Source organism: Dasypus novemcinctus, chromosome 11, assembly GCF_030445035.2.
Source record: "Dasypus novemcinctus isolate mDasNov1 chromosome 11, mDasNov1.1.hap2, whole genome shotgun sequence".
NCBI lineage: Eukaryota > Metazoa > Chordata > Mammalia > Cingulata > Dasypodidae > Dasypus > Dasypus novemcinctus.
In genome coordinates, this window is record NC_080683.1 from 75928017 (window position 1) to 75952903 (window position 24887).

The 24887-nt window shown below is 36.9% G+C and overlaps 1 protein-coding gene across 1 annotated transcript in view; it reads right to left on the bottom strand.

The window, feature by feature from the left end:
• ASCC3 (activating signal cointegrator 1 complex subunit 3) overlaps positions 1 to 10065 on the bottom strand; it is a 465644-nt gene extending 455579 nt beyond the window's left edge. The window contains exon 1 of the mRNA XM_058307189.2: positions 9590 to 10065. The gene's annotated coding sequence lies outside the window, so the exon portion shown is untranslated. The remainder of the gene's footprint in view (positions 1 to 9589) is intronic.
• Positions 10066 to 24887: the final 14822 nt, after the last annotated feature.

The following is a 24887-nucleotide window of genomic DNA, read 5'->3' on the forward strand; positions in this document are numbered from 1 at the left end:
AAGGATGTACAATAAAGCTCCTAGAAGAAAATATAGGGCAACATCTTCAAGACCTGGTGGTAGGTGGTGGATTCTTAAACCTTACACCGAAAGCACAAGCAACAAAAGAAAACATGGATAAATGGGATCTCCTGAAACTTGAATACTTCTGTGATTCAAAGGACTTCATCAAGCAGGTGAAAAGCCAGCCCACTTAATGGGAGAAAGTATTTAGAAAACACGTATCTGATAACGGTTTGATTTCCATTCTATATAGAGAGATTACATGACTCAACAATAAAAGAACAAGCAGTACAATTACAAAATGGGCAAAAGATTTAAATAGACATTTTTCCAAAGAAGAAATACAAATGGCCAAAAAGAAAAAGAAAAAATGTTCCATATCACTAACTATTAGGGAAATGTAAATCAAAACAATGAGATATCATCTAATACCAAATAGAATGGCCATTATTTAAAAATCAGATTACAATAAGTGCTGGAAAGGACGTGGAGAAATACGAACACTACTTTACTGTTGGTAGGATTGTAAAATGGTGCAGTCTACTGAAGACGGTTTGGCAGCTCCTCAGGAAACTCACTATAGAACTGCCATATGATCCAGCAATTCCTCTACTAGGAATATATCCAGAAGAACTAAAAACATTGACATGAACAGACATCTGCACACCAATGTTCACAGCACATTATTCACAACTGCAAAAAGACTGAAACAATTCAAGTATCCATCAGCCAAAGAATGGATAAACAAAATGTGGTATATACATATGGTGGAATACTATGCTACAGTAAGAAGAAATGAAATTGGGACATATCTGACAACATGGATGAATCTTGACAACATTACAATAAGTAAAGTAAGCCATACACAACAGGACAAATATTGCATGGTCTCACTGATATCAACTAAATATGAAGAATAAACATATGGAGTTAAAATGTTGAGTATAGGTTAATAGGCGATAAGAAGAGGGTTGAGGAGAACTATTGATGCTTAATGTGTATAGAAGTTTTAATTAACCTGACTGAAAAAGTACAGAAATGGATAGAGTTGTTGGCAACGTATTATAGTGAGTAGCAGCTGGTTTACACATGGGATTGTGGCTGAAAAGGGTAGTCCGGGGAAGGAAATGTCAATTGAAAGTAAGTAAGAGAATAATGTAGAGACTGAATAAAACAGTGAACACACAGGTGGATGAGAATTGTGATGGATGGTATAGATGCAAAAATGTCCTTCTGTGAGCAAGAGCGGCTGTACATCACTACTGCAAGGCGGTGGGAGTGTGAAGAAGCATGGGAAAAATACAATTGGTGAGTGATCTGTGGACTGTGGTTAACAGGAATACTAGGGAAGCAGACTTGGCTCAATGGATAGAGTGTCCACCTACCACATGGGAGGTCCAGGATTCAAACCCAGGGCCTCATGACCCTGGTAAGCTGGCCCACGCACAGTGCTGATGTGCACAAGGAGTGCTGTGCCACGCAGGGGTGCCCCCCACGTAGGGAAGCCCCATGCACAAGGAGTGTACCCCGTAAGGAGAGCCGCCCACCGCGAAAGGAAGTCCAGCCTGCCCAGGAGTGGCACCATACACACAGAGAGCTGACGCAGCAATATGATGCAACAAAAAGAGAGACACATTCCTGGTGCCACTGACAGGAATACAGGCTAATACCAATAATACAGGCCAGAGAAAAATGCCATAAGAAAAGAAAGTTACAGACCAATATTTCTTAAGAACATAGACGGAAAAATCCTCAACTAGATACTAGCAAACAGAATCCAACAACACATTAAAAGAATTATACACCATGATTAAGAGGGATTTATCCCAAGTATGCAAGGGTGGTTCAACATAAGAACATCAGTTAATGTAATATATCACATTAGCAGAATGAAGTGGAAAAAGAGACAAAAGAAAAAAAAACCACATATCTCAAATGATTCAGAAAGTGCATTTGGCAAAATCAAGGACCTCATCTTGATAAAAACACTTAGAAAATTAGAAATAGAAGGAAACTTCCTCCACGTGACAAAGGGGATATATGAAAAACCCACAGCTATCGTCATACTTAATGGTGAAAGACTGAAAGCTTTCCAAGAACAAGACAAGGTTACCTACTGTAACCACTGTTATTCAATACTATACAGAAAGTTCTACCCAGAGCAATTAGGCAAGAAAAAGAAATAAAAGGCATCCAAATTTGAAAGGAAAAAGTAAAACTTCCTATTTGTAGATATGATCCTATGCACAGAAAATCTTGAAAAACCCACAACAAAGCTACAAGAGCTAATATACAAAATCAGCCTAGTGGCAGGGTACAAAATTAATGTGTGGAAAATAGAAACATTATTTACAAGCAATAAATAATTGGAGGAAGAAATCAAGGAAAAATATTTACCACAGCAACTAAGAGAATCAAATATAAATCTAACCAAGGATGAAAAGGACTTATACACAGAAAACTAAAAAACACTGCTACAAGAAATCTAAGATCTAAATAAGTGGAAGGACGTTCCATGCTCATGGATTGAAAGACTAAATATTGTTAAGATGTCACTTCCATCCTAAGCAATTTACAGATTCAATGCAATTGCAAAAAAAATTCCAACAGCCTTCTGTGTAGAAATGACAAAGTCAATCATAAAATTTATATGGAAGAAAGTCATCTTGAAAAATAACAAAGATGAAGGACTTACACTTCCCAATCTTACAAGTTTTTACAAATCAGAACAGTATGGTACAGGCACATAGACAATGATAAACAACAGTGGAATCAAACTGAGAGTTCAGAAATTAACCTTCACATTTATGGCCAACAGATTTTTGACAAAGATTCCAAGTCCACTCATTTGGTAAATAACAGCCTTGTCAACAAGTGCTGCTGAGAAAATTGATAGTCCTTAAAAAAGAATGAAGACAGGTCCCTACCTCACACCACATACAAAAATCAACTCAAAATGGATCAAAGACTACATGTAACAGCCAGAAGTATAATGTTCCTAGAAGAAAACATTAAGGAAAAATCTTCAGGACCTTGTGTAAGACAATGGTTTCTTAGACTTTAAACCCAAAGCAAAGCAACAAAAGAAAAACATATAAACGGGATCTCATCAAAATTTAAAATTTCTGTGCCTCAAAAGCCCTTATCCTAAAAGCAAATGATAACCTATACAGTGGCAGAAAAAAAAATTGGAAACCACATCTGATAAGGGTTCAATATCTAGAGTATATAAAGAAATTCTACAATTCAACATAAAAAAGATGAACAACATAATTAAAAAATGGGCAAAAGATTTAAATAGACATTTCTCCAGAGGATATACAAATAGCAAAAAGCACACGAAAAGATGTTCAATATCATTAGCCACTAGGGGAAATTCAAAACCACAATGAGATGCTATTTCACATGAGAATGTATATTTAAAAAAAAAAAAAAAACAGAAAATTCTGTATGTTGGAGAGGATGTAGAAAAATAGGAACACCCCTTCCTACTGGTGGGAATGTAAAATGTTACAGCTGCCATGGAAGATAATTTGACAGTCTCTCAGAAAAATAAAGAATTACCATATGACCCAGCAATCCCTCTTCTAGGTATACACCCAAAATTACTGAAAGCAGGTCCTAACAGGTATTTGCACACCAACGTTAAAGTGGCATTATCTGCAATTGCCAGATGATGGAAGTAATGTAAGAATTCATCAACAGGTAAATGGATAAACAAAATATGGTGTATATACACAATGAAATATTATTTGGAATAAAAAGCCTGAAGTTCTGAAGCATGCAACAACATGGCTGAATCTTGAAGACATCCTGTTTATTGAAATTAGCCAAACCCAAAAGGACACATATTGTATGATCTCACTTATATGGAACAATTAAAACAAGCAAGGTCACAGAGTCATAAACTTGAATATAGGTTCCAGCAGCATGGGTAAAAATAGGGAATGGGGAGTTAATCATTAAATTGAACAAAGTTCCATTTGGGATGATGGAAAAGCTTTGGTAATGGATGGGGATGATGGTAGCACAACATTGTGAACATAATTCAACATCACTGAAATATGTATTTGACTGTTGTTAATGGGAAATTTTAGGTTTTAAATATGTTACTAGCATAAAAAATTTTTTTCAAGTCCACAAGACTGTACAACACAAATAATGAACTCTAAAGTAAACCATGGACTCACAGTTAACAATTATAAAAATGTTCTTTCAGTAATCGCAAAAAATGTACCACACTAACACAAGATGTTAATAATAGTGTGATATATGGGAACTCTATTTTATGCATGATTTTCCTGTAAACCTACAACTTCTCTAACAAAAAATCAAATTAAATAAATTTTAAATTTAAATTAATAGCTCAATGTGCATTGTGAATTAAACAAATATATAAATAACCAAGAGTTTTATTGTGCTACCAGCCTCTTTCTGACTTGGACAGGTTCAAACTTTAGCTGTTCTTAGGATTATACTTTAGCCCATGGAATTTACTAATCAGTAGCTGAAGTTGGTACCCAACCATCTCTTCCTCTCCCGTTTCTGGGAAATGGAGCTTCCAATTCCAGTCATAGAATAGCTCCCAAGGCAGCATGTGCCACCAGTGGAGGATCGGCACCAACCTCCACAGCGTGGAGTGACCTACTTACAAATCTTCTCTGCAGATGGGCAGTCTCCTCCTTCTGTTCTTTCAAGGATGTTACAGCATGCCCTTCTGGTCTCCTGGAGCCCCCAAACAGGTCCTTCAGATAGCTCTGGCTGATTACTAACTGCCCTATAGCACAAGCTGACTCTAGGAGATCCTTACTCTCCTGCCATCTTGCTGGTTGTCCACCACCATCACTCCCCACCCCTCAGATATATTTTTAACAGGAGAAAGACCTAAAGACAATTAACACTTATATCTGCGTGGTGAGTACATCACTGTTTATTATATTGTTTTCTGAAATTTCTCATATCCTTGAAATTTCCCAAAATTTAAAATTTGGAATTAAGTTTTAAATGAGCACAAAGGATAATAAGGACAATGGTTATAAGCATCAAATTGAATGTCTGGAAAATTGTAGAAGAATGGGATAGCAAGAGAAGTGTCTTCAATACTATGAGTAGCAAATGGTGAAATCTAATAAGGAAGTGAGTGTTCAGCTAAGAACAACTGAGTAATGCATAGAGAGAACATTCTTATGCTGACCTGGCTTACTTTTGTCAGGGCACCTTTATGACTGGTCTAACAGAGAAGGGAAAAGAGTCCTCTATTTTTATGATTAGGTTATTATAAATCATATTAGAAATACTGTAACAAATAGGAAAAGAATGTTAAACAACTGTCATGAATTCAACCTCAAAGAAGCTGAGTTTGAGATGTCTGTAAGACTTTCAAGTAGAAACAGCCAGTAGGGATTTCATACAATCTGATGTGGAATTCCAGAGAGGTCTGGATCCAGAATATAAATATGAGACTCATCAGTAATATCATGGGAACAGATAAAATCACACAAGAATTAGTGTGTAGACCATGAAAAACAACAAAAGGCAAGGAAGCACAAGCCTTTAAGGGCTAAATGGGAGGAAAGGTCTACAAAGAAGATTTTGAACAGTAAGAGGTCAAAGAGGCCAGGTGAAAACCAGGAATGTGGTGTTTCTGAAACCAAGAGAAGAGAGAATTTTAAGAAAGGTGTTATAGTCAACCATGTCAAATGCTGTCAAGAAATGTGGTAAAATGTCCACTGGACTTAGCATTTCAGCAATGTTTTTCCAGTGTTCTATTTGTTAAAAGGCAAGCATAACAGCTCTAGAAAATTGAAGTTAAATTCTAGTGCCTTACTCATTTTTTTAAAGCTGAAAGCTAAAAATTGGTGACTTCAGATACAGACTTTCTCACTTATCTCATCAGTTACAAAGACTGCTAAACTCCAGTTGATCAAGAGACTACTCACTGGCTATGCATTTGTAGTTTGCTTTGCCTCAAGTCAATACACTGAAGAGCCTGACAATGTCAAGATCATGACTATAATATACAAGAGTGCAGAAATTGTGTTTCTTTTTTTTCCCCAGCACCTTGTATTACTCTTGGCCTATGCCAAAGTACTCCATAAATATTTGTTGAATAATGCTTATTCAGAGTAATAACCTGTGAAGCTGCTCAAAAGTGATTTAAGGTTATTCCTTACCACCTCAATCCCCAGAGTACAGACAGTGATAATATTTTGCAAAGCTTCCTTCAGTCTTTAAAGAACTTTCAGAAAAAATGTTTAGCAACCTTCCTGGTACTAAAGATAACTACTTTAAAGCATATCTCATTTTAGAATAATGTGCTCAACAATGGAAAAAAAATCTATTAAAAATATTTTTGTAATTTCAATATCACCCTCAAATGTCTTCTTGCTAAATCATTTATGTAAAAGTTTGTAAGTTTCTTAAGGATACAACTGCATTTTTTTTTTTTTTGCCTTAAGAACAGAATTTAACATTTTTGTATGTTTCATCTGAGTATTCTATTGGGCATTTTATTCACGTCCAGAAAAATAAAGGAATTTTTCTAAAAAGACAAGATATCTCATTGGTAAGCAAAGATTTCCTCTCTTGAAATGGAATATAGTAAGTTTTCCCTATCAAATCCGTTAGCTACATACAACTAAGTAACTTACTAGTCATTTACTTAATACCAAAAATAATATCTGAAGACTTCGAAATGACGAAGTCTCAAAAAAATGCTGGAAAATATTAGCAATTGCTTGCCTAACAACATCACTACGCTGAGATAAATCACTTTCCTTCTTTTAAAGTTTTGGTTTCATGGAACAGACATTACCTAAAATTAAGATACTCATGAATTCATACAGTTTAGAGATTCCCTGACAATATGACCCGGTTTCATTGGAATCGACTGGAGAGTTTCTTTAAAATACATATTTCCAGACTCCACCCCCAGAAATTCTGATTCATTAGTTTGGCAACCTTTGGCTTAATCATTAAATAACTAGATATGAACTCTCTCAGGGAAGCATACATGGCTCAGATAATATGAACTCTTCTTCAAATATAAATATTTCTCAGCAATTAACTTGTTACAACATATTATGGGCCCTCTTAGTGTTAATTATAAATTTCCTACATATTAATAGACTTTTTAAATCGTGTGCCTCTTCAGATTCTACCCTAATTTTCCACATCAGTGCAAACCTTTGATAATGAATGTAATTTCTAAGAATTCTCTTTAAAGAGTGAATCACAGAAGTGAGCACTAGCCAAAACTTACCAAAACACGGATAAAAGGGAATCTTACCTAATTTTAAAATATTCCTAACTGCTATTCTATTCTACTTAAAAATAAATAAATAAATAAAGGCAGAAAGACACAGAAGGAAGTAGTAGAATGAAAATAAAGATGATAGAGTTCAGATGCCAGTTTTGCTTTGGTTTGACAGCAGAAAATCAGCTAGCTTCTTTGGGTATCAATTTCCTGATCAATAAAATGAAGAGAATTTATAGAATGATTTCTAATGCCCCTTCAGGTTGAAAAATATGATCAGAATCCTCAAACATGACTAAATTTCATAAACTGTGACTCACAGGGGTAGAGAGAAAGTTGAGGAAATAAAACAACTAAATTACCAAGAGTTTTTAAGACAAGAGAAAAATGAAACTGGACAAACAATAGATTCCTCATATTCGTTTTTTCATCTACAATGCAAAAAAAAAAATGGAAGACTTAAATGAGATGACACATGTTGAATGAAAATTTATAAAGGGCCTATCTCCTATGTGTTAGGTATTATGCTTGACCTTTACTTTCAATAAATTTACAGTATTATGTAGGAGACAGACACATAATTCCTGCCACCTGATGGTTGCCAAATACCTAGTAGCTACATTATTCTTGCCCTCTTGGAAATATGCCATTTCTGTTTCCATAAATGTTTGTGTTTGCTAAAATTTCAATTTCAGGTAGACATTTTCTTATAAATGAAAACTGTAACACATTACATCAAAACATGGTCTGTACTAAAAAGGTTTATGCGAACTACCTCCCCATGGACGGTATTACAAGATAATAAACTTACTTCAGTCAACAAATACCATATGTTCCTGATGAACTTGATTTGTAAACAGAATTCTTATGAATTACAAATCACTAACACATAAGAAATCAATTAAACCATAGTAAAGACTGGAAATATAAGTGTAAACTTTATATTTAACAAATTTTGCAAGAGTAAAACTTTCTCGTCTTAAGTGGCACATACACTACTTTTTGGATCAAAGGCAAAATTAGGTCTGCTGTTCAAGTAAGGTGATATGTTCCTTTTTCAATGCCAGTTATACATAAATACTGATAATAACTTATTCCTGTAAAAAGCCTTGTTTTGGTCAACTAGAGAAATGCATCACATGAAGAGGAACCTAAGTCAACATTATCTCTTAAAAGGGGGGAACCTGAACTACTCAAAGTTCAAGAGGCCAGAGACTTTTATCTCTCTTAATGTCCTAAGCCCAGCACAGTGCTTGGTCATATGAAGAGATGTATGTATGAATGAACCAACGAACAAATGAATAACAAGAGAAAACTGTTCAGGAAGAATCAAGAAGGCTAAGTCATGAAAAATTAATTCCCCCAAACATGTAAGACTATGCAGCCTACAATTAACTGGCGTCTCTAAGCATTTTTTCTCCTACAGGACTATTATTATAAACATCATTAAAAATATAAGAAACAGCATGAACAGGGCACAATCCAGAGTGTGTACTATTCAAAGTTGAGATTTCACTTTGAAAATCAGAAAATTATTTAACTCTATGTAACATGAAATCTGGTGATGGAAATAACAGCTATTCGATCTACACTTACTTGGGTAAGGAAAGCTAGAAAATATGATTACTACTTTGACTTGCAAATGTACTATCAAACTCATATCAAACTTCTGGCTGCTGCTAGACTCAAACTTCATTTAAACCAAAGAGTAGAAAAATACAGGAAAGCACTGCATTGATGAATAAATTAATTTATAAGAAATCTACTTAAAACAGCTGTCCACGTACACATACCACCTTTGTGCACACATACATATTTATTTATTTCAAGACAATATTACAGATTCCTCGATTGGCAATTTCACCCATAATCCATCATAGTCAACTCCCTACATAGTCTATTTACTTTTCGGTTTGGGGCAAAAAATTATAAGAAGCAGATTTCTCTATCAAAATCCACACGAAGAAAACGAAAAAGTTTCCATGACTTTTTAACGGACCAAACTAATATGAAAAAATTAACACAGGCAAAAAAAAAAAAAAAATCACCTATCTGGTCACGTTGTAGCCTAACACCTCGGCAATATGTGACCCGTGTTCATTTTTTTCCTCCCCCACCTCCACCTACAAACTCCAGGAGGGGAGGGCCTGGTGAGAAACCCAGCAGACGTTCTCTAGCCCCGAGGATGACAACTCAGGGATCGGTCTCTGGGGCTCAAGAAGAATCGCCCGACGGGCTACTCGGGCCCAGCCTTCGCCCCGCAGCCCACGCCGCCCTCTCGCTTCCCGGGGCCTCCGCGCTCCCTTCCTCCTCACACCTCTACTTCCTCACCTCCGCTCCTGCCTCCGCGCCTTCCTCCCTTTCGGTTTTATTTTTACTTTCCACGCCGGATGGGAGCGAGGGCAGGGTCGAGGATGCCAGCGGGCAGTAGCAACGCCAAGCCCTCGTCGGCATCCGGCGCCTGAACCTCTGGGGTCGCTCTCAATCGAACTCTGCCACGCACGAAAGCTGCCAGACACCGGAACAACCTCCCCCCAGAACCAGCCGAGCAGGAACCGGCGGGTTCGGCGCCGGCCTGAACGTCGCCCGCCCGCAGCGTCGCCAACGTCGGCACGTCGGCTCCCTCCCACCCTCCCACGGTCCGCTAGCGTGCGCGCGCCGCTGGTCCGCCTCCAGCGCTCAAGGAGAGGAAGCTGGGAGGGGCCGGCCTGCGGGGTGGGGCCGGATGCCTCTGGTCCCGGGCGTTGGGGGTCTCGCGGGAATCCGCAGAGTGCTGACTTGCGGCTCAGGCTCACAACCCGGAATCCTTCCCTGCGGTTACCTGAGTATGCTGTGTATTCTTCACGTCCTTTTCTGCAACATGAGCACTTGGGAGAAATAACTCCTATTAAAGGTACAGGAGAAAAAACCAGTTAAGTGTAAATAAAGGAACTGTGGGAGGAACGGGGTGAGTGCCATCGTCATCACCAGCCAGATCCTCTTCTGCTGCTGGGCACTTTACAGCGTTTACAGCGTTCCCTGGTCTGAAGTCCTGCTTTCCTTAAGCTTTCCGTATTTCAGTTTAGTATCCCTAAGTCATCTAGTCGGTCCGTTGGTGGGAAGACACCCTCCACACTCACATCCACGCCCCCAAAGAAAGCCTGAAGATTCCCTGGCTCAGTTGAAAAGACAGAATGATGATATTAAGAAAAATTAACCAACCTGAGGAACTGTGCTGTGTATGTGTGTAGAGTACTGGACTAAAATCCTAGAATGCGGAGATGGTATGAGTTAATAACGTGTGGTGGCTGTCCTCCTCTCCCGACCCCCCTTCTCCTTAAGATCATGTGCCCTGAGGCCTGGTAGAACTGTGTTTTATGGAGGCAGCCAAGAGTATTGCAGTTGAACTCTTCACTGGCCAGGCCATATGAAGAACTGTGCTCAGTTCAAGATTGGGCACTTTAAGATGATCTCAAACAAGTTGGAATTGTTTCAGGGGAGAATAACATGATGAAGAGTACTCAAAACAATAACAAGTAAAGAAGTATTGATAGAACTTGGGAGGACTAGCCTAGAAAAGAGAAAGCTACTGGGCTGTCTTAAAAGATGTAAAGACTCACCACATGAAGTACATTTGTTTCATGTGTTCCCAAGAGATGAAAACTTCAGTGAGACAAATTTCAGATCCTGAAAAGAAGACTCTCTTCTAGTACTAGCTAAAGAAATTGTCTACCTTAGGATGTGTGGATGCCTCGACTGCTAGGTTTGACTTCAAGTAGACTGAATAGTCAGTTAACAGGGATTCATCCAGAGAAGAATTAGTTGGTACTTTTGCTAAAGTTATATACAATGAGTCTGTAGTCCCAGCCTTCAGAGAGTTTACAAGTTAGCTGCTAACCAAGACATATGCATCAAAAAATAAATAATGCAGGAAATTACTTGATAATGTGGTGTGTGAGTAAGTACTAGGAATTCACATGACAGATGATGGTTTGAGAGGCCTAAGAGGAAGAAAGTGAAAATAGACTATGCCTAGAATTGCCCGGATCTTTAGGGTAGCCAGTAGCCAAATGTGTTACTAACACATAAAATGTGGCTGGTCAAAATTGAGATGTGTTATAAGTACAAAGTACACGTCGGATTTTGAAGACTTAGTATGACTAAGTGTATGTACCTATCTTGATTCTTATATTGGTTGCATGTTGAAAGGATATTTGGGATATATTGGGTCAAATAAAATACATTATTAAAATTAATTTCAACTTTTTATTTTTTAAATGTGGCTACTATAAAATTTAAATTATGTAGGTGTCTCATATATTTCTCTTAGACAGCACTGACTTTTAACAAAATATACTTCACTGAATTCAAACTATCTTGTCCTCTTTGTAGTCCTGAGGGCAGAACATACAAAGATATAGACAGACTATATGACAGAAAGATTAGAGTCATGGAGTGCCAGTCCAACAGACCCAATATTCAACTAGTAAAGGATAAAGAGATTTATATATTTTTTTTTAGTGAGAAAATTATTTTTAATCATAAGATTTTTCTAGAAGACAATTTTTCAGATTGAATGAACTCTGGGTAGTGGAATAATGGATGAAAAAATACCCATACCTAGAATCATTATCGTATAATACCAATAATAAAATCTATGAATAATCAATAATAATAAATCCCAAATATTTCTAAACATAAAAGAAATGTTATCAGCAAACAATTTAAGATCTGACAGAGCAGCAACACTGGAAATTAAAAGACAGTGACACACTATTTCAAAGTTTTAATGGTAGGTATTTTTAAGTCTAGAATTCTATACTAAGTTAAATTATCAATTATCTATAAGCGCAAAATACAGATATTTTCAGACCTGCAAGATTGCATCTTTTGACATTTAGGTGATTGATGAATTGGAAGCATTGGTAATAACCTGATAGAGATAGACTCAGATTACTCTCATATTTCTAAGAAGGAAATGAGAAATGAAAACAGTGATGGTTGTTGTTTTTGTCAAATAAATTAAAGAGAAAAGGGGGGCAATACATAGAGGAAATATCAGGGCCCAGAAAAAGATTTTTGTCTGTGTGTTTATTTTTAAGATAGAAAAAAGTGAGATAGTGATAGACGAGGGAAAGCCAGAAGATAACCAGAAAGAGGTAAGGAAACAGTGAGGTGAAGGCAGACCTATATGGCTCAAAAGCACAGGTGAAGCTATTCTTAACTTTGGTAGAAGGACTTTTTTCTGTGAAACAGGCGGGAAGAAGAGGAGCATGCTTGAAAATGAAGGAAAAATCTTAAGTATTGAGGAATGTATATCTATAAAAATTTCAAAGTTGATTATACAATCTGAAAGGAATGTTTCATTTGCCAGCCTTGAAATTATGAATTGTTTTCCAGTGCATAAATATTTTTCCTACTTCCTACAAGACAATAAAATATATTAAATTTTCATAAAATAATACAAATTAAATCCTATTTTCAAGAATGCAGTCATAAGTTTTAAAAAGTAATGTAATGTTAATGTAAACATAAGTCGGGCGATAATGAAAGCTACAAGTCCCATAGTTCTCATTGGCTAATTTAACTGTTATCCAATTAGTTGTCCAAATGCTAGGCAAGACCCCATGATCATATATTCATCTGATGTATGTTTGTGTGTATGGATGTGACTTGGAGGAAAGAAGTTTGGGGTAGTTAGCTTCAAAAATGTGATTAGACGCCTTTTGATATAAGAAACTAGATTTGACTTTCTTATACAAGCAAATAAGCCACACAGTTTGGGACTGAAATATATTCCTTAAAGTACTGTGTAGGAAGGAATGAATCATTCCTTGCCAATTGTTGCCATTCTATGATCTCCCCACTGGATAAATTAGGATTTTGGTTAGGCTGTATAAAATTAGCCCCCAAATAACAATAGTTTAAACAATAGAGTTTGCCTGGCATACAAAAGGCTGTTGGTGGGTAATCCTGTCATGGTGTAGTTACCTTCTCTATGTGATCATCTAGGGCCCCAGGTACCTTCTCTTTTGTTACAATGTTCTGTTACCATGTGTTGTTATTTAATAGTCCAAGATGACTTACAACCCTATTCATATTCCAAGAAGCAATCTAAAGGAAGAGGAAGCAAAATGGGACATATTTTTGAACATGAGATAAAAATTCCAGTCACAGTCTGTTTACCAGACTTTAGTCATACAGACATACATAGTTGCAAAGGAAGCTGGGAAATGTAGTCTCTATTTTAGGCATCTGTTTAACTCATCTAATATTCAGAAGTTCTTTTACCCTGAAAGATAAAGAGATATTTGGAAACAAATGTTTCACCCAAGACATGGCTGCTTGTCAATTAAAGCAAATATATTGGTAATAAACAGATAAGGAAAGTCTCTTCACTTCTTACCAGAACTGAGCCACAGAGAACATAACAGAATGCAAGAATAACTTTTATTTCTTTCAAGCACCTAAAAAGTGTGCTAGTAGAAAATGACAAAATAAAATGCTGGAAATTAATTATTTATAAGATTATTTTTTTCCTGAAGTTGTAACTTTTTTTTTCAGTGAAAGATAATTTACTGTGAGTATACAAGTCAGGAACTGGGGGACTCCTCCCAAAACCAGTTCAAAGTGAGAATGGGAGCTAGGTTTTTGTTTTGTTTGTTTTTTAATCTAGGGGACAAGCCCCAGGAATCTGCTTCTTAAATTCCCCAGGTGATTTTATTTTTAGGAGGTACCAGGGATTGAGCCTGAAACCTCACACATGCAAAATAGAAACTCACCCACTGAACTACATCCACTTCCATGGGTAAACCATTCTTAAGCATACTTAATATGATTGAATTGAAGTTTTCATTCACTCCCCCTCAAGCAATAATTAAGCATATATCATGAAACCCACACTTTACTAAGCATGTGAAACTTCCCAAGGAAAACTAGGACATGATCTCTATTCTCAAGGAACTTAGAGAAAGTACAGTTAGGGTAGGAGACAGATTTGACACTCTCAAGACTGTTCAGAAATCACTAAGTGCTGAACTGTGTAATACTCTTTATGAGTACCAAAAGAGTCCAAGTAAAGATGTTAGCTGCAGAAGATTTTTTTTGTGGAAAAAGTAGAAATTTAAGTGGGCATATAAAAACAGAATTTACAAAGACTTTCATATGCAAAGCCATGAGAGGTTTGTTTGTAGGACTGATTAAGAAAATAAAAATATGTTGAATATTTAAACTCTTAAGTTGTTGCTAGTGGTACCTAATGGCTAAAACTGGCTGAAAAAGTTGGTTCCTGACTCTATAGTCTGTAAGCAGGTTTCATTTCTAATTTTTACTCAATGTTGTATCCTGAAGTACTAACAGAATGCCTGATATATAGTAGACACTAAGTACTCATTAAATAAATAGAATTTTCCTTTCACATTCAGTGTTTCCTTTATTATATAATCAAGCCCTTACTTTGTAAATTGAAGTGTAGCTTCTTTTACCAAAGTGTACAAATCTTAAGTGTACAGTGGCATTCACCACCTCATGTAACCACCACTCAAATCAGGATACAGAACATTTCCAGCACTCCATTATGACCCCGTCCAATCATCCCACCCCTCCATACCGGCCACCCCAAAGTAGCCACTATTCTGACTTCTATCAACATAGAATAGTATTGCTGATTTGAACTTCAGGTAAACAAAATCATATATTGTGATTGTTAAGTTCATATGTCAATTTGGCTAGATTGTAGTGTCCAGTTGTTTGGTCAAACAAGCACTTGCCTGATTGTTATTGTGAGAGTATTTCATGGATTTAAATTATTAGTCAGTTGATTGCATCTATGGCTGATTCTATCTACAATTAATAAAGGAGATTGCCTTCAGCAATGAGAGAAGTCTCATCCAATCAGTTGAAGGCTTACAGGGAGAACTGATAATTTCAGCAGTCAGAAAGAATTTCTGTCTGTCAACCAGCCAGCTTCTCCCGGGAATTCATTGAAACCTTCATCAGAGTTCCCAACTTGCTCCCTGCCCACAGAATTAGGGCTTGTCTATCCCCAAGGTCACATAATTCCTATAATCTCGTATATGTATACATATTTCAGTGGAAACTCTGGATAATGCATCTAGTATGTTGCTCGTTATTATTCCAGGTTATTGCCACCCCAGCCTTAATTTTTGAGGCTTGTTGATATTTAAAGGAGAGATTTTTCTACCCTCCGTTTGAAAAGTCTTTTCCTGTGGGACCTCATATAAAGTGTGGAAATGGCTTTAATAATATAGTTATATACTTTAGAGGTGTCGCTGATCTTTAGATTTCAAAACAGATTTTGTTTCCCTTAAATGTAGGCAAGGTCAGAAAAAAAATAAAATAAGCAAGAGAATAAAAAGAATTAAGAAAAAATGTGGGCAAGGTCAGTATAACCTCCATCTTGTTCCATTATAGTACAGCCTGGTTATTCCAAAATGATAGGAAATATAATTCGCTATGACTTTTTCACTCATACAAACCTGGAAAACCCCAAACTCTTCACTTCTCTATCTGGATACTTTTTTGCTTCTAAATAAAGTAATTAAATTGTTTTTTCTATATTTCATCAAAGTTTTTTTAAATGATTAATTTCACAATTTTTATTTTTAAAAATTCTGATTATTAAGCATCCCAACCTACTTGATGAGAGAATTAAGATTAAAATGGGAATACTAACATTTTCTGTGTCCCCTAATTGATCAATATATGTAAATTTGTAGAGTCTTACTGACTTGCAGTAGTATTCTTTTTAAAATTGGGAAGTAACTATGAAATAAAATTTAGAGTTTCCCAAAGTAATGTAATGCCGGGGCCAACAATGAATAAAAAACAAGTCTGAATAGCTACACTTCAGTGATTTTGAGGCTTAGAGGTGACAAGTATACAGGACTCTCCTAAAAGAATATATAAACTACCAAAGACCTCCATAAGAAATAACGAAGCTATCAAAACGTGTCCTTAAATTTTGCAAATTCTTTCTTTAAATAAATGTGTGAAATAGTCATCAAAAGTGAGGAACTAATAAGTGGTAAATTAAAATGAAAGTAAAAGGTTTAAAGGTTATGGTGCCACTTCTTACTAATGTCAGATTTCCACTTTAAGTAATTTTCAGTTGTTATTTCAGTAGGTCTTAGCACTTTACCCAGTTTAAATATGGGATGCAAATTTTGTTGTTAAGATACAACAGAGATGAGGAAGGTTAGTATAAAGACAGAGGGAAGGCGGCTGATACCCAGCAGAGAACATGGCTGGCAGAGATCATGTCCGTGAGACCCTGCCCAGAAACACCCTGTTAGGAAGAAAGCCAGAGGGATCCTCACAAGGAAGTCCCATTTGGAACTCTTTCTGGGGTCAAGGGGAAGCTCCAGATACCTCCAAACAACAGGCCTCCCCATTGGTCCCCTGAGAGCTAACAGGCGGGAATTGTAAGGCAACCAATCAGAACAAACAGCTGGGGCCCCTCCCCAACACTGGGAAGGGGAAGGAGGAAAGGTCTTAAAAGGCCTAACCCAGGGCCCCATCTGTGTAACTCACCCTGCAGCATGCCAGCAATCTATGTCTCAGATTGTATACTCTTTTCTTGTTTCTTAATAAACTCTTTACTCCCTTGCCTACCCTATGGCATGTCCTTAAATTTTTTTATGCCACGTAAACCAAGAACCCTAGAAGCCCAGGACTCAGAGCATTCCTCTAACAGAAATACCAGACTTAAATGTGATAAAATAGGCTGGAGACCAAAGTGCCAGCCTAGCACTTCAAACAGAACTGGGACAGTTGAAGAAGGAAGGGCAAGGTCCAAGTTAAGCACAATATTCTGATTTCATATTTCCAGAGACTCAGATTGAAATCTATATCTAACTCTATAGGTTGATTTGAAAGTCCATTAATCATTCAATGCATATACTGTATATTGAGTACCTTCTGTTTGTCCACTGACAGTGTAGTAGACATATACTACCCACATACCTCCTAAGAGTCAGTCACTGTGCTAAGGACTTCTTCCAAGAACACCATGAGGCTTTATTCTCTCTTTTATTATCCATATTTCACAGATAAGGACATTAAAGCAGTCAGAGTTGAGTAACTTGAGGCTTAATGAGATTATTATCCAGCTGGAAGAGAATGTTTCAGGACCACTTTGCCTACCCCCTAACCTGAACTTTCTTGTATCAAAATGACCTTGAATAACAAACAAATGCCTTGCCAGTTGCGGCATAGTTTTTCAGTTTCTGAAAAAGTATGCTTATCTTCATTATTAATTTCAGACTCTGTGCTGGATAAAAAGATCCCCATTTTGGGGCAATATGTGGAATTTCCCAAGGAAGGACTTTACCTGGAGATCAATGACAACAAGGGTTGCATTGTGCTCTTCTTTATTAAATGGTGTGTCCTCTAAGATTCTAATCTCTTCTAGATCCAGAGAAGGAGTTCACTTTGGCTACAGGTCTGTAATTTGTTTTGTTATAATGCAGAAGGAAAAATAAAAACTAGGGTAGGATAATTTTTATTTTATTTTTTAAAGATTTTTTTATTTTTTTATTTTTTTATTTCTCCCCCCTCCCCATTGTCTGCTTTCTTGTGTCCATTTGCTGTGTGTTCTTCTTTGTCCACTTGCATTCTTGTCAGGCAGCATAGGAATATGTGTCTCTTTTCGTTGCGTCATCTTGCTGCATCAGCTCTCCATGTGTGTAGCGCCACTTCTGGGCAGGTTGCGCTTTTCACATGGGACAGCTCTCCTTGCAGGGTGCATTCCTTACGTATGAGGTTCCCCTATGCAGGGAACATCCCTGCGTTACATGGCACTCCTTGCGTGTGGCAGCATGTGCGTGGGTCAGCTCACCAAATGGGCCAGAAGGCCCTAAGTTTGAACCTGGACCTCCTATATGGTAGTCAGATGCTCTATCAGTTGAGCCACATCCGCTTCCCTAATTTTAGTATTTTAGTATGCAAAATATATATTCAAAGTTGCTTTAAAAATAAGTTCTTTGTTAAGAATGTGATGTTGATTTCACAAGATCCCATTTTAAATTTCAAAATCTGGCCACAATTACTGAACAAAGAGAAAATATTTTCCTTGCCTGAACATAAATTCTCAGATTCCACAGCTCAGCAGATCTGGTGGTTTAACAAGCACTAAAGCGAAATTTTATAAAATAAGTGCTGACATAAGTGTTCTATGGGAGAATTTCCCCTTTTAAGCTTTCACAAAAACATGGCAAGAAATAATAAATAAATATATAAACAAAAGAAGATTAAACAACAATTTTTATTTTATATGTATCACTAGTTATCATTGATAAAAAGCCAGTGGCCACCGGAAGTTTTTTAGAGGAGGGAGAGGGAAGAATGGGTATAATATGGGGCATTTTTGGGACACTGGAATTGTCCTGTATAACATTGCATTGATGAATACAGGCCATTATACATTTTGTCAAACCTATAAAATTGTGCAGTACAAAGTGTAAATTATAATGTAAACTATAGACCATGGTTAATAGCAGTGCTTCAATATGTGTTCATCAAGTGTAATAAATGTACTACATTAATGAAAGATGTTAATGGGGGAAAGTGGGGGGGGGAGGGGTTGGGGTATATGGGAATTCCCTGTATTTTTGACATAACATTTATGTGATCTGAAACTTCTTTAAAAATAAAAAAAAAATTTAAAAATCAATCTTCTCCTTTCTTGGTTAGTAAAATAAACCTGTTACTTCTTATTAAGTATCCTCCATCTTCCTTCATAATTGTCATGCAGGACAATTCCAATATCCTGAAAATGCCCTTGTATTACACCTATTTTTCCCTCTCGCACCCCTCAGAACATCTAGTGGCCACTGCCTTTATATCAATGATAAAAGTTCTTCCATTGCTAGAATAATAATTAATCTATAGTAGAATAATAATGTCTACTTTAGTCCATTGTTCATTTCCCAGTCTTGAGGACTTGGGGATGGTGATGCTCACTGTGCTTCTAATTGAGAGGGGGCTTAGATCCCATGGGGCAGTTGGATGGAACTATCTTGCTTGCAGTTGCTGACACTCTCTGTTCCTTGGAATGTGCATTGTCCATTATCTTGTTAGTTGTCCTGGGTGAGTCCAATGAACTGGAGAGTAGGTGTTGCAACTCTGCTACTTCAACGCCATCTTCCCGAAAGTTCCCTGCTTACTTTTAATTAGTAGAACTTTCCATAGTCATTTCAGATTGCAAACACAATCACAATTCAGTAATTAGAATACTCAGTACTGTGTAATATGTACAGTTCAGATCTGGATTTAGTATTAATTCTTCTCCTTTCTCACAGCTTACGCCTACTTGGAGGCAAAATCCTGAAGTGTGGAAGTGGAGTGGGCCTTCTGCTCTTTCCTTTCTCCCACTCAGCCCTCTCATTTCCAAGGCTACACATACCTATTAAGGAGTGGGTAATTGAAGGGGGGTCAGAAGACATAGAAAAATTCTTACTTGACTGAAAAGCCTGGTGATTTCCCTCTTGAATCTAAAGGCTGGGTTCCTTGGAAGGTCCTTGTGGATGATTAAACAGACCCTTTCTTTTAGGGGACACCTTTGAGGACTCTGAAAGTTCCCAACTAGACCCTCCTAAATCCTGCAATTTTCTGGCTGATCCATCTTTCCTTCTTCAGCCCCTGGGAAGCTGGCTGTGTATCTACACCTACTTTTTGATGAGGACTCCTCCAGATGACTTTATTGGACAGAAACCAAGATAACATACTTTAGTCTCTTCTCCCTGGCTTATGTCCCTTGCTATGATAAATTTCAGCAATGCAGGGCACTCCTAAAGTAACAGCACTCTCCTGGCTCCACCACTAGGCAGTCAATCCTTCTCTCTGTCTCTAAATTTTCTAGGATAGAGACAGACTCCAGTATACAGTTCACTTAAGCTTTATCAGTGTCAGTTCGACACTAATCCTCTGAGTCTTCTGAATACAGGAAACACCATCTCAAAGTTCTACTTACTATGATCCTCTTGGAGAAACCCTTATTAAACTTGAAATCAGAAGTTAGCCCCTGTCCACTCTATTTCCCAGAGGAGGTGGGTACTCACAGCAGTGTTCCAGCTCTTCAAAAAAAGTTTTCCTTCTCTTTCTCTGACACTTTTTATATCCTTGATCTGATTGAAGGCCCTACGAATCATGTAACAATTTCTTGGATCCATTTTTTAAAATATATTTTTATTAGAGAAGTTCTGAACTTACAAAACAGTCATGCACATGTGTGGAATTACCATACAACACCCCTCCACCAACATACTACATTGTTGCAAAATATTTGCTACAAATTGTAAGATAATATCATCAGACTATTACCACTGACTAGGGTCTATAGCATACATTAGGTGTATTTTTTCCGTACCCCGTTATTATTAACACAGTACATCTTTGCCATTGATGCAAGAATATTACAGTATTGCTGTTAATTATAGTCCATAGGTTACATAAGTTGTATTTTTCCCATGTCTCTCCACATTCCTACTGCCTTGCAATAGTGATGTACATTTATTCTAGTTTATAGAAGGACATTTTTTGTATTTGTTCTTATTAACCACAATTTTCATCCACCTCTGGGTGCACTGAGTTATTCAGTCCCTAGATTATGCTCTAGCTTTCTTTCACTTGACATTTATATCCCTAGAATACCTGTTTCAGCCACAATCCCATTTATAAACCAGCCATGTTAATTCTACTCACTATAATGTGTTACCATCAATTCTAGTCATTTCCACACTTTTACCATCAAGTTAATTAAAACTTCTACACACGTTAAGCATTAGCACCCCTTCTCAACCCTCCTCTTATCTCCTAATAACATATACTTTAGGTTTTAACTCTATTCGTTTGTTTTTTGTACTTAGTTCATATTAGTGAGACGATGCAATATTTGTCCTCTTGTTTCTGGCTTATTTCACTTAGCATAATGTCTTCAAGGTTCATACATATTATCATATGTGTCCCAATTTCATTTCTTCTTACAGCAGCACAGTACTCCATTGTATGTATATACCACACTAGATTTATCCTTTCATAAGTTAATGGACACTTGGGTTGTTTCCATCTTTTGGCAATTGTGAATAACGCTGCTATGAACATCAACATGCAAATCTCTGTTCATGTCACAGTTTTCAGTTCATCTGGATATATTTCTAGTAGATGAATTGCTGAATCGTATGATAATTGTATATTTAGCTTCCTGATGAACCGCCAGACTGTCTTCCACAGAGGCTGCACCATTTTACATTGTTACCAACAGTGAATTTCTCCACATCCTCTTCAGCACATACTGTTTTCTCTTTTTTAAATAATGGGTATTCTATGTGGTATGAGATGATATCTCATTGTCATTTTGATTTGTATTTCCCTAATAACTAGTCATGTTGAACATTTTTTCATGTGTTATTTGGCCATTTGTATTTTCTTTTTGGAGAAATGTCTATTTAAGTCTTTTGCCCATTTTTAGATTGGATTGCTTGCTCTTTTATTGTTGAGTTGTATTATCTCTTTATTTGGTATGGAATTCAAACACTTAACAGATATGTGTTTCCCAAATATTTTCTCCCATTGAATGGGCTGCGTTTTTACCTTCCTGATAAAATCCTTTTGTAAATTTGCATTTGGGAGTAGGGAACTATATCTCATACTCATTTTGGGATCCTTCCTTCTATTGGTGCCTCAGTAGAAACAAAGTAGGAATTCCATTCTAAGAGCCTGTCAAAACTAGATCCATTACAGAACCTAGGTGTGAGCAGCACTGGTACATATCAAATCAGGATCCAAATATTTCTAAAATCTGTTTCATTTTTTCTGTTTGTAATACCACCATCTTTGGTCAAAACCTCATAGTCTCTGCTGTTCTAGTTTGCTTGGCTGCCAAAAGCAATATATGAGGAATGGGTTGGAATTTACAATGGAAATTTTTAACTTACATGCTTACAGTTCTGAGGTCATGAAAATCAAGGCATCACCAAGACAATACCTTCTTCCTGAAGACTTGCTGCCAGTGATCCTGCACTCCTCTGTCACAGGGCAAAGCACATGGCAATGTCTTCTGGTCTCTCCCTTCTCTTCCAAGTTTTGTTGTTTCCAGCTTCTTGCTTCCCTGGCTTTCTCTTTTTCTATCTGAGTTTCATTCTCTTATAAAGGACTCCAGTAAGAAGATTAAGTCCCACTCTGAATGAGGTGGGTCACATCTTAACCTAAGTTAATATCCTACTCACCAAAAGTAAAGATCCTTACCTATAATGGGTCCACACCCACAGGAATGGATTAACTTTAAGAACATACTTTTCTGAGGTACATACAGCTTCTAACCATCCCATCTGCCTTGGGTTTTCCCAGTTAAATCTGTTCTACACATCATCATCATATTGATGGATCTAAAATACAAATATTACCCTCTCACATCTCTGCTTTAAATCTTAGAAAATCTACAGTAGCCTAGCACTACAAAAGTAAGTCTCAAATTTTATACGAATCACTTGGAAATCCTGTTCAATTGCAGACTCTATTTCAATAGCTTTGGAATGCAGCCTCCAAATCTGCATTTCTAAAAATTTTGAAGTGAAGCTGCTGCTGCTGCTCCTGCTGCTGCTACAAGAGCTCCATAATTTAAGTACCAAAAGTACCAGCTATGGCTCATTAGCTGAGACCTACTGAACTCACCTACATTTCTGATTTAATCTCTTACCTGTTCCCATGCACACAATTTATGCTTTTTATTATTCAATCTTTTTTTTCCTTCCACCTCTTTTTTTATTAGAGAAGTTTCAGTTTTACAGAAAAATCATGCAGAAAATACAAAGTTCACATTTACTCCATAGCTTTATTAACACCATACATTAGTTTGATGTATTTGTTACAATTGATGAAACAATAGTATCATAATTATAGCCCATGGTTTACAAGAGAGTTCTCTGTTTGTGTTGTACAGCCCTATGGGTATTTTTTTTTAATTTTTTATTCTAGTAACATATACAAACTAAAATTTCAACTTGAAACAAATTCATATATATAATCACTTGTATTAATTACATTCACAATGTTGTGTTACCATTACCAAAACTTCTCCATCAATCCAAATAGAAACACTACAATTTAAGCATTAACTCCCCAATCTGTACTCCCAGCCCCTGGAAACTTATACTCCATCCACATTTTGACTATGAATTTGCTTATTCTAATTATATTGTGTCAGTGAGATCATACAACATTTGTTCTTTTGTGTCTGGCTTATTTCACTCAACAGGATGTTTTCAAGGGTCATCCATGTTGTTGCATATATCAGAACTACATGTGGCTAAATAAAATGCCATTGTCTCTATATATCACATTTTATTTATCCATTCATCAGATAATGGACTCTTGGGTTGCTTGCATCTTTTGGCAATTGTGAATAATGTTGCTATGAATACTGATATGCAAATATCTGTTTGTGTCCCTGCTTTCAGTTCTTTGGGGTATATACTTAGAAGTGGAATTGCCAGGTCATATGGTAATTCTGTACTTAACTTTCTGAAAAAGTGCCTGTGGCAGTTTGAGATTATTTATGAATCCCAAAAAAGAGAGATTATATTTGTAAATTAATCTATTCCTCTATGTAATACCCTTTGAATGCATTAGATTCAGCTGATATGGCTTGATTAAATTATGTTAAGATTAGAACTTTGATTCAACCACGTCAGTAGGGCCTGACTCAGATTGAATTCCCACCTCCCTGGTGGGGTGATATAAATGGACACTCATTCAAGAAGACACAATGAAGAGGAGAGAGCTCTGACATGTTTGACCCTGGGGCCCCAGAGAGAGCTGAGCCATTTGCCTGAGAGTTTGCAACTGAGCAGCTGAGAGAGCCTGGAAAGAAACAAATCCTATGCCAAACTGACATAGGAAGCCCTGAGAAACAAGTCCTATGCCAGTCTACATCTGAGATGAGAAGAAGCTGGGCCCACGGAACCTTAAGAGGAAGAAGGTAGAAGAGACCAGGCAGAGATTGCCCACCATCTTGCTTCAACATGTCGCAGCTGACTTTGGTGAGAAAGCAACCTTGACTTGGACTCATTAGGGCCTTGTGATTATAAACTTATAACCCAAATAAATACCCTTTATAAAGACTAACAGATTTCTGGTACTTTGCATCTGATGCACCCCTTTGGCTGATTAATACACTGCCAAAATGTCTTCTATAGTAGCTGCACTATTTTATATTCCCACCAGCTGTGAATAAGTGTTCCTGTTTCTCCACATCCTCTCCAATATATTTAATCTTCTGTTTTTTTATTAGTAGCCATTCTAGTGAGTGTTAAATGATATCGCACTGTGATTTTGATTTGCATTTCCCTAATAGCTAATGATGATGAGCATTTTTTCACATGCTTTTTTGGCATTTTAGGCATTTTAGGGAAATGTCTATTCAAGTATTCAGGTCTTTTACCCATGTTTTAATTGGGTTGTTTGTCTTTTTTATTTTTGAGTTGTAGGATTTCTTTGTATGTTCTGGATAGTAAAATCTTATTGGCTATGTGGTTCTAAATATGTTCCCCCACTGAATAGGTTCTTTTCACTTTCATAATAAAATTCTTTGCAGTGCAAAAGTTTTTAAATTGGAGGAGATTCAAGATGGTAG